The sequence below is a fragment of the Lepisosteus platostomus genome, unplaced genomic scaffold, assembly GCF_059453375.1.
Source record: "Lepisosteus platostomus isolate fLepPlt1 unplaced genomic scaffold, fLepPlt1.hap1 Scaffold_63_H1, whole genome shotgun sequence".
Taxonomy (NCBI): domain Eukaryota; kingdom Metazoa; phylum Chordata; class Actinopteri; order Semionotiformes; family Lepisosteidae; genus Lepisosteus; species Lepisosteus platostomus.
The window spans coordinates 399905-414376 of record NW_028291678.1 but is presented as its reverse complement, the minus strand read 5'-3'; the positions used below and the strand labels follow the sequence as shown (position 1 = coordinate 414376).

Sequence of the window (14472 nt, the reverse complement as noted above, 5' to 3'; positions counted from 1 at the left end):
CCTCGGTACTGTATGCTGAGTCTAAAGACAGTTTCACCCGTTTTCTGATTGCTCGGTTCTGTACCAGTGCAGACATGTCAAACAGTGAATGGCTGTACCTCTACTGTATCCATGCTCAATGAATGAAATCGGTAACAAATGAATATATGTCTAGTTATACGAAAAACGAGTGGTTTATCGACTCATCTTCATTTGCAGATTTAGAGGCAGCTTCGATATTCGTTTTACAGACGGGTTTTTTTTTTTGAATATGGGTCACACACATGCCACAGCAACAAAACATCTCTAGAGATGAGGCTATAGATCACCTTTCCATCCTGCAGGTTTTCCTCCCAAAGCCTACGGCACCAACGGCGACCCCTGCTGGCCGGGAGAGCAAAAGCTTACAGCACCTGGTATTCCCAGGCAGTCTCCCATCCAAGTACTAACCAGGCCCAACGCTGCTGTAGGGAAAACCGGTTCAGGGACGCCAAATATGTAATCATAGTGGCTCTCTGAAGGCACCAGTTCTGTAGGGTTTGGGCATTTACTGAGACAATTATTAATTGTAGCAGTAAATCACAAAGTTGATTCTTTTGATGGCTTTAGAATCCAACCATGCGACATAACTCAAACAACGCGCACACACAGGTACTAATACACGAGGATACATTTATTAATACATAGAATATGCATGTAAACCTAACAGATCTTATCGAGAGGGTTATCAGAATACAAAAGGTATATATTCAATCAGTTACAAAGTGTTACACATATCAAGAGGACATACGTTCAGTATATCATTCATTTAGACCGTTTCGTAAAGTGAACTTGGTTACAACTTCTACATTAGATACTCAAAACAAGTACATAACTCTTAGGAATTAAATTGATATCAACTGGTTGGGATAACAATTGAATTCTCGAGCTGTAATGCATTGAAGTTGAATACTCATCCAATCTTTGGGGATTCAGATCTCCTGCGGGCACAAAGAAACAGTCTAAATGAATGATATACTGAACGTATGTCCTCTTGATATGTGTAACACTTTGTAACTGATTGAATATATACCTTTTGTATTCTGATAACCCTCTCGATAAGATCTGTTAGGTTTACATGCATATTCTATGTATTAATAAATGTATCCTCGTGTATTAGTACCTGTGTGTGCGCGTTGTTTGAGTTATGTCGCATGGTTGGATTCTAAAGCCATCAAAAGAATCAACTTTGTGATTTACTGCTACAATTAATAATTGTCTCAGTAAATGCCCAAACCCTACAGAACTGGTGCCTTCAGAGAGCCACTATGATTACATATTTGGCGTCCCTGAACCGGTTTTCCCTACATTATTTGGCGTCCCTGGCACGGGCGTGGCAAGACTGAAATGAGTCAACCAAGCGGAATAATTCAATATAAAACGCCGCGGGTTTCATACACGACAATACAGTGTGCTGAAAGCCGAAAGAAAAAAAGTTCCCCTTGCTCTTTAAGCAGTGCTTGATTGTTTTCTGATCTTTTGCGATCTACCGGGTTGATTGCATACTTGATCTTGTGGTTTTCTGTGGTAAAACTGTGATTTCGTACATAAAAGTAATACTCTTTAAGTTTAACGATGGTTGCTAAAAGGTCTGAATTCGAGTCGCTATTAAGCACTCTCTCTAGCAGCGACAGGTCTGACCACGATCTCTTCCATATCTCCGTCAGCGGAGAAGCTAGGATAAATCTCCATTCTCTGAGAGAGCTAGCGAAGGACATAGAGAGATTTGACCCGGCAGTGTCAGAGAATAATATCGAGAGTTATATTCAGGACCTCAGGTATAACCTGCAGTACCTGCCAAACGCCACAGAACAGGAGAAAGTGTTTCTGGTCAGGAAAACTACCAGCAGAGCTGTACATGAGTGGATGGCTAGGCAGATGAAAGAAGTCTGTAATGACTTTGAGCAGCTATGTCAAGCACTTATCGAAGAATACAGTGCGTTTATTGACCCGACTGCTGCGATAGCCGCCGCTCTTAACATTAAGCACGAGAGAGCAGAGTCCCCTCGCGAATATTACGAGAGACTTAGACGAACTTATTTTGCAGGGCGAAATGATGAGGGTTGCGAAGAGAACACACATTTCAAGGGTTTATTCATTGCGAATCTCCACCCGTCAGTCAGAAAGATGATCTTAATGCATACAGATGCACAGACCATGAAAATGACTGATATTAAGAGATTCGTGCAGAAAGCCTGGGAGTATGATGTCCAAAGTCACTCTGAGCAAAAAGCTGTTAAAGCGACTGTGTTCGCCGTCAGAGCCAGCAGGGTTAATTCCCTCCTGCTCGAAGGAGCACAGGCTCCTGAGCTGGCTAAGCCCTGTTCCAAAGCTGGCACACAGGACCGCACCCAGCGTCCTAAGTGCCATGAGAACACCGGGGGAGGGAAAGGGCTAGAAAAAGCTGAACAAAAGGATTCAGTAGCCGCCCGCCTGGCCAGGCTTGAACAAGCTTTATTAGGACAGGGACAACCGCTCCCCAAGGCTGCCGGAAGCGTGAATGAGCTGATACTCTCCACTGGAGGAGGCGGAGACCCGCCCCCTCTCCCTCCCTCAGTCTATCTGATTGAGCGGAAGGGTTCCTGCCTGGATGAGGTCAGCCACTCCCAAGTGAGTGCTGACTCCACCCCTGAAGTCACAGAGCAGGCAGTAAAACACAGAGGAAAAGCAGGAAGCTTTTACCTCAAGGCTGCCATGGGAGATGTCTTACACAGTGAGACACTGATTGACACTGAGGTTGAGAGGTGTTTGATGTCACACGGCAAGCTCAAACGGGTAGAAAAAGAAAAGGGCATGCGACTCAGAGAGGAACCTTTGGTGGATCACCAGAAAGGCAAGGTGTGGAAACAGGTCAAGGCTCCTAAGCCTTCTGTACAGAAGGAAAGGGGGGCCAAGAGGCAGACTGTGCTCACACAGTGCCCACCGAACACAGAAGCCCATGCGGAGATTCCTTCTGTTCCCTCTGGACAAGAAATAAAAATATTTTCTTGTTCCCCGAATATACAGGGAAGTCGTGCCCCAGCCAAGGTCCCAACAGCCTCCATGCCACAGGAGCGGTGCTCCGAGCAGCCGCCTGATCCACCAGGTAAAGCACACACCTTTTACATCCCTAAAGAGGAGCTGATCTCCCCACCTGGCGATGAAAAGGAGCTTTCCCTGTGCACCCTGGCACCCAAGAGGGGTCAGGACCACCACCCCGCAGTGGTGGAAGGGATCCAGATGGCAGGAGAGCAGGTTGGTGATGTAGCCCTCGCCCTTAGCCCTGAGAGGTCCTCTATTAGTGAGGATCTGCTTGAGCAGCTGTCACAGGGCCACCGCCAGGTGCCCCTGGTGCAACATTCACAGGTTAGACAGGAGGTCCAGCTGGACGCTGAGACTACTGCGCTGTGGACACACCTGATCCCAGATGCTGATTCCCTCTGCTGTGACCCAGGGAACCTGCAGTCAGGTAACATTATTTCTCACAACTACCAGGTAGTGAGTGAGACTGACCTGATTGTTCCTGCCTCAACGGCAGGGTTGCCTACACACCCAGTCCCCCAGAAGGGACAGGGAATGAAAGCCGAGCCGGTTTTCTCACAGCCACCAGCTCAGTCTGTCAGTCTGAGTCTGACCAACAGTGGTTCAGCCAGACTGGAGCTGGATGGTCAAGCCACCCACCTGCCAGTGCAGAACATCGCAAAGAGGGGTGTCAGAATCCCCGCCTGCACTGACATGGGCCTGGTGAGTGATAGTAAGTTCAAAGACAGTGAACTAGCTATCCCACTGCTGGGGCAGCTCCCTGAACCCCTAGCGAGGGAAGGGGGGAGCGAGCAGGTGTCCTACACCTACCCCCAGCGAACGATTGTAAACATGCCGATAGAGGGATTCCTCAATCAGGAGGTGTGCAGGGTGGACCTGAACAGTGAGAATAGGGTAACAATCCCAGATCACTCAGGTGCTCCAGATGACCACTCAGCCGAGGGTCAGGCATGCTCCACCGCTGCACCGCCCCCTGCAGGGTTCCTAGAGCACAGGCATGAACAAATCGAAAAAGCAAATGCCCTGGAAAAGGAGGAGCAGCATCAGCAGCTGCGTCAGATCTCCACAGATTTCCAGGATGTTGGTGCCCAAGATGCCACATGGCATACTGAGAAAGACACCATGTACACGCTGCGCCAGCTTAGAAAGGCAACAGTCACTCAGAAGGAGATGACTGGGATCAGCCACCCGAAAAGACTTTTGGGAGGACTGATTGCTGCCGCCACTGTTGCACGTTTGCTATTTCTGGTAGGTTTGTGTGCTACTGGCACTCTCACCCCGACTGCCCCAAGAAGGCAGGTGTCAGAAATGCCAGAGGGTAGTGACAGACTGTATCAACAGCAGCAAAAGTTGGAAAGCTTAGGGGAAACCCTACAGGCAACTTCCTATGCAACAGGGTTAAACCTTATTCCCCAACCAGTGGACATGATTGTTGGTGTTATACAGTGGGTTTATGCTTGTGTGCAACAGGCCAGAATGTTGACACAAGACCTGTTAAGGGAGCTTAGTGCCACTGTAGCCAGTCTAGCCATGGCACAATTCCCAACCCACTTGATTCCACTCTTCTCAGTAGAGGAGTATGTGACATTAACCCCATTGCTCATAGCTCACCCAGAAGGCAATCCAAGATTGAATTCGGTTCCAAATCTTGAGATGGGTATGGCTACCAAAGCTATCCATTGGCTGTGTCTAAATGATTCACCAATGAAGGGTGTAAAGCTACTAATGAGCAGAGGGAGGTTAATGAACCCCACGAAGAGCAGGTGGGAAGTAAATGGCTGGTCAGCACACCACATTTAACTGACACCATGACTTGTGACAGGCATGATACAGCTACCGCAATGCAGCTACCTAATCAAACAGTTTTCCTGCAAGTTCCCGAGGAGGCCATAGTGCTCTTGAACTTAACACTGTACTGTCTAGAACCAGACAACATAAGACCAAACTTGAGGTCATGGATGCCTTCAGGTGCCACACTATTGAATTGGATAGAAATCCAAGAAACAGTAAGCCCTGAAGAGGTACAGGTAGTTAGTTTGCTTTAATGGAACAAACCTCCAAACCACCCTAGCAGATACCCAACACAGGTGTTGTGGTTTATCGGGGGGGGCTGGGAACAGGAACTGTTGTTATTGTAACACTACTGCCAGGTAGCTGGATCATGACTGACAGTGTACTCTGAATGATGTACTCTCACATCAAGATGTACTCTGGGTAGCACGAATGAGTCAACGGTAGCATGTCAAAAGAAAGGAAGTGACTTCTCCCCAAATATCTACTACAGAGGTATCAGATATTGACAGTGAACTTCCTGATGTGTAATTCCTAGACTTAGATAATGTCTCCTACCGTGTTTATACATACTCCAGATGTTATTCATCCTGTTTGTATCCAATGCTGGTTCCGGTATGAATTCTCGAGGAGTAATGTGGACATTTAAGGTTAATGTTCTAATGGCAAGGGACATCACTTAACTCTGTTTTGTTTTGAAGGCAACAATGCCTCGGGACCTCGTGACCTTCAAAAAGGGGGGATATGTAGCGGCGAGGTTTATTAATAAGGCAGAATTAAGGGTTTCTGAGCTTCCCAAATGAGGCCCCATTTCTCTGTTCATCTCTGTGGTGCAGCCACAGAGAAACCATTCATGCAAGATGTTTTCTTTTGATAAGGACAGCTCCCAAAGGGGGATGCACTTAGCTAAGCCTGGCTATCATGATCAATGGTCATCCATTGGTGCCTATCTGTCTAGGGAGTGCGAGTTGGACATCTGGACTGCATTACTAAGTGTCAGGACTAAGTGACTCATATCTCACCCTGATCAACCAATCAGGGACTGGTAGGGCCGAGTAACCCACGTGGGACTCTGATGCCCATGGAACTTTCAGCCAATCAATGAGCTGAAGTTCCTCCAGGTAAAAACAGGCAACACAGAGAGCCTGAGAGATTCAGATTCAGATTCAGATTCAGATTCAGAAGGGAAGATTCAACAAGATTCAGTAAGATTCTAAAGGGAATTCAAAGGAGAATTCCAGGGCAGGACGGCCCAGGAGCAGAAGGCTCCCAAGGGCAGGACATTCTCGCAGCACGCCTCCTGACCATCCTGAGACTCAGCCCGGACAACCACGGAACGGCCAGTGTGTCCGAGTGCCAGAACTTTCCTTTGTTCTAAGAGTCTAGAGCGGAGGTTGCCAGAGAGTAACCAGCAGCAGGCCTCATGAACAGGTCGGAACTGTGGAAAGCTGAATCACTATTCAGAACTAGCTCTTCATCAGGAACGAACTGGTCCTCTTCCTGACTTGCTGGGACCCACAATCATCTTTTCTCCTGTGCACAAACTTTGCTAGTTAAAGCCAACAATGAGCAACAGCAGCGCACCGTCGCAAGCCGCACAGCACAGCCTGGCACGGAGCCAGAGAGCGCGGATTGGACAGCAACAGCCTGCAACTGTTTCTTTGTGCCCGCAGGAGATCTGAATCCCCAAAGATTGGATGAGTATTCAACTTCAATGCATTACAGCTCGAGAATTCAATTGTTATCCAAACCAGTTGATATCAATTTAATTCCTAAGAGTTATGTACTTGTTTTGAGTATCTAATGTAGAAGTTGTAACCAAGTTCACTTTACGAAACGGTCTTAATGAATGATATACTGAACGTATGTCCTCTTGATATGTGTAACACTTTGTAACTGATTGAATATATATCTTTTGTATTCTGATAACCCTCTCGATAAGATCTGTTAGTTTTTCATGCATATTCTATGTATTAATAAATGTATCCTCGTGTATTAGTACCTGTGTGTGCGCGTTGTTTGAGTTATGTCGCATGGTTGGATTCTAAAGCCATCAAAAGAATCAACTTTGTGATTTACTGCTACAATTAATAATTGTCTCAGTAAATGCCCAAACCTTACAGAACTGGTGCCTTCAGAGAGCCACTTTTCTTACATATTTGGCGTCCCTGAACCGGCTTAATCTACATTATTTGGCGTCCCTGAACCAGTTTTATCTACACTGCTTAGCTTCCGAGATCAGACGAGATCGGGCGTGTTCAGGGTGGTGTGGCCATAAGCGAAAGCCCCGGCGCCTGACTCGCTACTTGAAGCTGTGTGTGGCGGGGGTTCCGTGCCCCCCGAGCGGGACTGAAGGATCGTTCGTGTGCCACTCTTTGGAAAGGAGCTGCTTTCCAAATCGCATTGCGTGCCTGGATGTTGGCGAATGCGCTCCCTTGTGTTGGCACGTCCCGCACTGGAGGAGGACAAACAATCTGCACGGAGGAGCACCAGGCAAGTCTTCACCAGACAAAAACCTCCAGTGCACAGCACTCTGGAAACATTTCGGGGCTTTCGCGTGTTTATTTCAGCACGTAAAGCGCACCGGTCCAACACGTCGGCCGGGCGCGCGGCGCCTCCACCCTTTTGTGGCCTTGCGGCGTCAGAGCAAGAGGCTCCTTCTCGCTGCCCTTCCGCTGTGTTGCAGGGCCCCGAGAGGGAACCCGGAGCGCGCACTTTGTGGGGGGCGGGGGACCGCGTTCGCGCTCTGCCCCCGGTCTCTTGCGCGAGTACTAAATCTCACGGACAGGGGGGCCTCGTCATTGATTGTTACAGGTGAGACGGGGATTAGGAGGAGACCCCGACTGATGGGTAAAGGGGAGCACTAACACCAGAGGGACACCCCCGGCGTCTCTTTTTGAGAGACGCCCTGGGGTAGTCTAATGGCCAAGGAGGGTCGGGACCTCGGTTTGACGCCTCCCCCGAAGGACGGCGCCTGTTTGTGCAGCAGAGTGTCGCCATCAGGAGGCTGGGGCGTAAGAGAGCCACACAGCCCGCAGGGTGAGCGCTCCCTACTGGTCCCAGTCACACCTCTTGCAGGAGCAGCAGCAACCGGAGCTTTTCCGGGGTGGAATCTCCCATCCGGGTGCCGGCCAGGCTCACACCTGCTGGGCTGCCCCGGGGGTGAGCCCAGTCGAGAGTCGCAGGGCCAGATCTAGTCACCGGGGAGAAACGATACAAGTGAAGGATTGCTCGGCTCTCGGCACTTGAAAAGACCGACAAATGTCTCGTTCCCGCCGGAGCTGAATGTACCCGCATGTGTGGTGTCGTCTTCTTCCCCCGCCCCGCTGTGTTTGCTGTATTGTCTCTGAAGCCGGCCCCCCCGAGACGAGACGGGCTGTTCCTGTGCCCCAATTAACACTTTACAGGTGCCATTCCCCGGCATTGTGGCCATTGTCGGTGCTCACACGCGATAAGATAAGGCGGAGGAGAGCGGGGCATGCCCAGCGGCAGACATTCAAGGAGGGGGCAGTGCGAGGTGAGGTGAGGTGCGACACGCCGGAGCCCCGACGCAGCTAATGCGGAGCACTTGTTGGACTGGCATCGAAAGGACGTGTGCGCACGGAGCGAGCCTTCCCTGCGGCGGAGCGTGGGAACTTTCTCCCCCCCTCCCGCTGCAGGAGTTGTGTGCACTGCAGCGGTGCCGAGAGAAAAGCACAGAAGGCAGCAGGCTCTGGAGAGCAGGTAAGAGACGGAGCCTTGTGGGCAGGCGAGCAGGCCCGTTTTTTGGAAATTGCTGAAAAGGTTTGTTCGGTGTGTGGCAGGCGCACGTCGCGAGCTTGCGTGGCGATCTGCCGGTCTGGAGTTATGCAAATGAGGCCGAATTGCATCCCGGGACATGCTGCGAATGCGCAACGGCGACTGCAGATGTGTAGGAAACGGCGCGCTCGTTTTCTCGTTTTGCCCACACTTTTGAGTGTTAGTGTGGCGTGTGAGTGTGTGAAAGAGTGGGCCCAGCAGGAGGCGGTGGCGTGCGGGGCGAGGAGGTGGCCTAGGCTGCGCGATTTGTGCTGTGGGTGCGGGCCGCTTGCAGGGGCCTGTTTAACTCATACTTACCTGGCAGGGGAGATACTTTGATCAAGAAGGAGGTTCACCCAGGGCGAGGCTCGGCCATTGCACTCCGGCTGTGCTGACCCCTGCGAATTCCCCAAATGTGGGAATCTCGACTGCATAATTTCTGGTAGTGGGGGACTGCGTTCGCGCTCTCCCCTGATGTGCTTGGTCCAAAATCAGATACGGGAGGGTTAGGACACCACGAGCTGCGTGGCTGCGGAAGGATCCCGGTTCGACAGGAGTGGACGCCGCTGCTGGTTCTCGCTGGCTTTTAGTTAGGGGTCCGGAGAAGCATCTCAAGCTAGTTCCACTACTCCTTCCGGACGTTCATTCCCTTTTCAAAGTCAGTCGTTTTGCTGTAGTCTGCGTTCTTTAGGCTGATTTTCGAGGTTAGCCTTTATTTGGTCATGGGGGGCCTCGGTACTGTATGCTGAGTCTAAAGACAGTTTCACCCGTTTTCTGATTGCTCGGTTCTGTACCAGTGCAGACATGTCAAACAGTGAATGGCTGTACCTCTACTGTATCCGTGCTCAATGAATGAAATCGGTAACAAATGAATATATGTCTAGTTATACGAAAAACGAGTGGTTTATCGACTCATCTTCATTTGCAGATTTAGAGGCAGCTTCGATATTCGTTTTACAGACGGGTTTTTTTTTTTGAATATGGGTCACACACATGCCACAGCAACAAAACATCTCTAGAGATGAGGCTATAGATCACCTTTCCATCCTGCAGGTTTTCCTCCCAAAGCCTACGGCACCAACGGCGACCCCTGCTGGCCGGGAGAGCAAAAGCTTACAGCACCTGGTATTCCCAGGCAGTCTCCCATCCAAGTACTAACCAGGCCTGACGCTGCTTAGCTTCCGAGATCAGACGAGATCGGGCATGTTCAGGGTGGTGTGGCCGTAAGCGAAAGCCCTGGCGCCTGACTCGCTACTTGAAGCTGTGTGTGGCGGGGGTTCCGTGCCCCCCGAGCGGGACTGAAGGATCGTTCGTGTGCAACTCTTTGGAAAGGAGCTGCTTTCCAAATCGCATTGCGTGCCTGGATGTTGGCGAATGCGCTCCCTTGTGTTGACTCGTCCCGCACTGGAGGAGGACAAACAATCTGCACGGAGGAGCACCAGGCAAGTCTTCACCAGACAAAAACCTCCAGTGCACAGCACTCTGGAAACATTTCGGGGCTTTCGCGTGTTTATTTCAGCACGTAAAGCGCACCGGTCCAACACGTCGGCCGGGCGTGCGGCGCCTCCGCCCTCTTGTGGCCTTGCGGCATCAGAGCAAGAGGCTCCTTCTCGCTGCCCTTCCGCTGTGTTGCAGGGCCCCGAGAGGGAACCCGGAGCGCGCACTTTGTGGGGGGCGGGGGACCGCGTTCGCGCTCTGCCCCCGGTCTCTTGCGCGAGTACTAAATCTCACGGACAGGGGGGCCTCGTCATTGATTGTTACAGGTGAGACGGGGATTAGGAGGAGACCCCGACTGATGGGTAAAGGGGAGCACTAACACCAGAGGGACACCCCCGGCGTCTCTTTTTGAGAGACGCCCTGGGGTTTCCTAATGGCCAAGGAGGGTCGGGACCTCGGTTTGACGCCTCCCCCGAAGGACGGCGCCTGTTTGTGCAGCAGAGTGTCGCCATCAGGAGGCTGGGGCGTAAGAGAGCCACACAGCCCGCAGGGTGAGCGCTCCCTACTGGTCCCAGTCACACCTCTTGCAGGAGCAGCAGCAACCGGAGCTTTTCCGGGGTGGAATCTCCCATCCGGGTGCCGGCCAGGCTCACACCTGCTGGGGTGCCCCGGGGGTGAGCCCAGTCGAGAGTCGCAGGGCCAGATCTAGTCACCGGGGAGAAACGATACAAGTGAAGGATTGCTCGGCTCTCGGCACTTGAAAAGACCGACAAATGTCTCGTTCCCGCCGGAGCTGAATGTACCCGCATGTGTGGTGTCGTCTTCTTCCCCCGCCCCGCTGTGTTTGCTGTATTGTCTCTGAAGCCGGCCCCCCCGAGACGAGACGGGCTGTTCCTGTGCCCCAATTAACACTTTACAGGTGCCATTCCCCGGCATTGTGGCCATTGTCGGTGCTCACACGCGATAAGATAAGGCGGAGGAGAGCGGGGCATGCCCAGCGGCAGACATTCAAGGAGGGGGCAGTGCGAGGTGAGGTGAGGCCCCGACGCAGCTAATGCGGAGCACTTGTTGGACTGGCATCGAAAGGACGTGTGCGCACGGAGCGAGCCTTCCCTGCGGCGGAGCGCGGGAACTTTCTCCCCCCCTCCCGCTGCAGGAGTTGTGTGCGCTGCAGCGGTGCCGAGAGAAAAGCACAGAAGTCAGCAGGCTCTGGAGAGCAGGTAAGAGACGGAGCCTTGTGGGCAGGCGAGCAGGCCCGTTTTTTGGAAATTGCTGAAAAGGTTTGTTCGGTGTGTGGCAGGCGCACGTCGCGAGCTTGCGTGGCGATCTGCCGGTCTGGAGTTATGCAAATGAGGCCGAATTGCATCCCGGGACATGCTGCGAATGCACAACGGCGACTGCAGATGTGTAGGAAACGGCGCACTCGTTTTCTCGTTTTGCCCACACTTTTGAGTGTTAGTGTGGCGTGTAAGTGTGCGAAAGAGTGGGCCCAGCAGGAGGCGGTGGCGTGCGGGGCGAGGAGGTGGCCTAGGCTGCGCGATTTGTGCTGTGGGTGCGGGCCGCTTGCAGGGGCCTGTTTAACTCATACTTACCTGGCAGGGGAGATACCTTGATCAGCCTGTAGGTGGAGTAGTTGGATTGTTTTTCTTTTGTTGGAAGCAGTGTTCGATTTGCGGTTTTTGAAATGGCAACCTTTGGATCACGTAAGAATGCTGTACGTTTTGAGCTCTTGGATGACCTCTTCATGGATCGTATGCAGTTCAGCAGAAAAGTGTTACAGAAGGAACTTGGCTTTGAACCTCGGCACTTGGATTTCATCTTCGCTCTCCCAGGTCAGAAAGCATTTGAGGTTGTATTTGCTACCTATCCTCTGTTTGAACAATGCGTGGATGTGTTTGAGGCAAAAAGAGGCAAAGTTCCTGCACTTGAGAAGATCAACTTGCAGCCTCTGACACAGAGAGAGAGGAAAACGGTGCATGTTGTTATGTTCTCGGAACTGGCAAAGACGGAGGACATTCACACCTGGCTTAACCAGTACTGCACCGTCCACCATGGAACTGAGGTTAGAGATGTTGATGGTATAAAAACAGGAGCAAGGAAATTCGAGGTTCGCTTGCTACCGGACAGCGTAAATGGAGGCTTAAGGCACCTGCCCTCTACAATCCGGCTGGGCGCCTGCAATGGCTATGTGTTTTATGTGGGACAACCAAAGGTGTGTCGGCGCTGTGGTGCTGTGGGACACCTGGCATCGTCCTGCACTGTGAAATGCTGCAAGACCTGTGGCAAACAGGGACATTTAGCCTCTGACTGTTCAATGCTGCCAAAGTGCAATTTATGTGGCTCGGAAGGACACGTTTTTAAGAACTGCCCTCACGCCTACGCCAATAAACTCAAAATGAGAAAGGATGAGGCAGTGCTTGTTTCAGCCAAACCGGCCCGAAAATCCAAAGCAAACAACAAGTCAAACAAAGAACCCTTGTTGGACAAAGACTCTCAGCCTCCAGCCAGGATCAGTCCTGCTGTGGCTCCGGGGCTGGTGGAAGAGAAATCCACTACGCCCCCACAACCGCAGACTGCACCAGACAAGCACGAGGGTTTGAAAACCCCCGAGAACAGCGAGGACCCCTCCCCCACTCCTGCTCCTCAGAACGAGGGCCAGTGTGGGGCCCCCCGGTGGAGCGGGTCCAGCGAGGATACCCAGGATTCAGCGGAGCTGCTTTTCTCAGACTCTGCAAGTGCTACAGATGCCCTCCTCTCCTCCATCCAGTCCATCACGGAGGATCTGCAGCAGCTGGTGGGTGAGGGGGAAGAGGAGACTGGTGCATCGGCTGCACCCCTTTCCCCTCAGTGCTCCCAGGAGCTGGACTTGAGGAAAAGAAAAAATGACTCTGTTTTCTCCCCGAGCGAGGAGGAAGGAGAGCATGGCGATGGGGACAGCTGGAACCTCTCCACCCCTCCCTCTACCCCCTTCCTTGAAATGGACTCTGTGAACGCTTTTACTGCTGCCACCCTGATGAAGGCTCATTCAGAGGATGGCTGGCAGGAAATTGGTAAGAAGAAAAAGAAAAAGAAAAAGGTAACAGGTGAGACCGAAGAGAAATGTGTTTTGTAAAGACTGGTTCCACTTTCTTATGTAATATGGCTCTTAACATAATTTCTCTTAACACAAGAGGTATCAATGACAGAGTTAAATGCCAGTCTGTCTTTGATTACCTCCAGCAGAGAGAGGGAGATGTGTTGATGTTGCAGGAGTGTGCTTTAGCCTATCAAGAGAGGTATAAAAGTTTTGAAGATAGGTGGAATAAAGGGCCTTCTGTTTGGTCAGGGGACAATAACAACAGAGCCTCTGGCGTGGCCATTCTTTTCAAAGGATGGGCTTTCAAATTGAAAAGTATTCAGAGGGTCATAGATGGCAGGTTGCTGTGTGTGGATGTGGAATGGGGGACCGTTAACCTGCGGCTAATCAATGTGTATTGCCCTACTGACGTAGGAGGAAGGGTGGAGCTACTCAAGGCACTCTCCCCCCTATTGTTATGCAGCACAGACGTGATAGTGGGAGGGGATTTTAATTGTATCTTAGAGCACACAGACAGGCAGTCTAGCTCGCCGATAAAATTGGATTCCAGCTCACTGGCCCTGCAAAACTTAGTTCAAGACTTTAAACTCTCAGACACATATAGATGTATATATCCCACAACAGCAGGATATACATGGTCAGGGAGGAATAGCAGCTCCAGAATTGACTATTGCTTTGTCTCAGAGAGAGTGAAAGTTGTTGGGGTCACTCTTCAGCCTGTCTTCTTCTCAGATCATCAGGCTTTAGGGTGTAGAGTGGAACTCCAGGGCGGGACTGTCTTTGGCCCAGGCCTCTGGAAACTCAACACAAAGCTGCTAGAGAACGAGGGGGTAGTATCCCGCTACAAGGAGAAACTATCACAGTGGCTGTCCTTGCAGTGTCTGTACGGGTCAGTAGGAGAGTGGTGGGAGGAGGTGAAGGTGAGGACAAAGGCCTTTTTCATGGCTGAGGGAAGGAAGGCTGCTGCCAGACGGAGAGGAGTGCTAGCCAGGAAACAGAGGCAGCTGCAGCGTCTCTACACGATGCTGCACAGTGGCTTCGATGTGCTCGAGGATATCGCCCTTTTAAAAAAGGACATCCGGAGCATAGCCGAAGAAAGTAGTCGAGGAGTGCTGTTAAGAAGCAGAGTGCAGTTCTTGGAAGAAAATGAGAAGTGTACTCGCTTCTTTTTCAGGAAAGTGGTAGGCTCCAAGACTGTCATGGAAAGTGTAGTTGATGAGGAGGGACGAGAGAGAACAGAGCCGAGTGCTATCCTCTCCTGCACCGAGGCCTTCTACTCAAGACTGTACAGCTCTACAGAGGTAAAGGATGAAGATATTCATTTTTTTACCTCAAAGCTAGAAAACATTTTG

General features: G+C 51.3%; 1 non-coding gene and 1 pseudogene across 1 annotated transcript; one reads left to right on the top strand and one right to left on the bottom strand.

The window, feature by feature from the left end:
• The first annotated feature begins 8917 nt into the window (after positions 1–8917).
• LOC148632320 (U1 spliceosomal RNA) lies at positions 8918–9081 on the top strand. The gene has a single exon (XR_015934410.1). It is a non-coding gene; the product is annotated as a U1 spliceosomal RNA (small nuclear RNA).
• A 636-nt stretch (positions 9082–9717) lies between these two features.
• On the bottom strand, positions 9718–9836 carry LOC148632319 (5S ribosomal RNA; annotated as a pseudogene).
• Positions 9837–14472: the final 4636 nt, after the last annotated feature.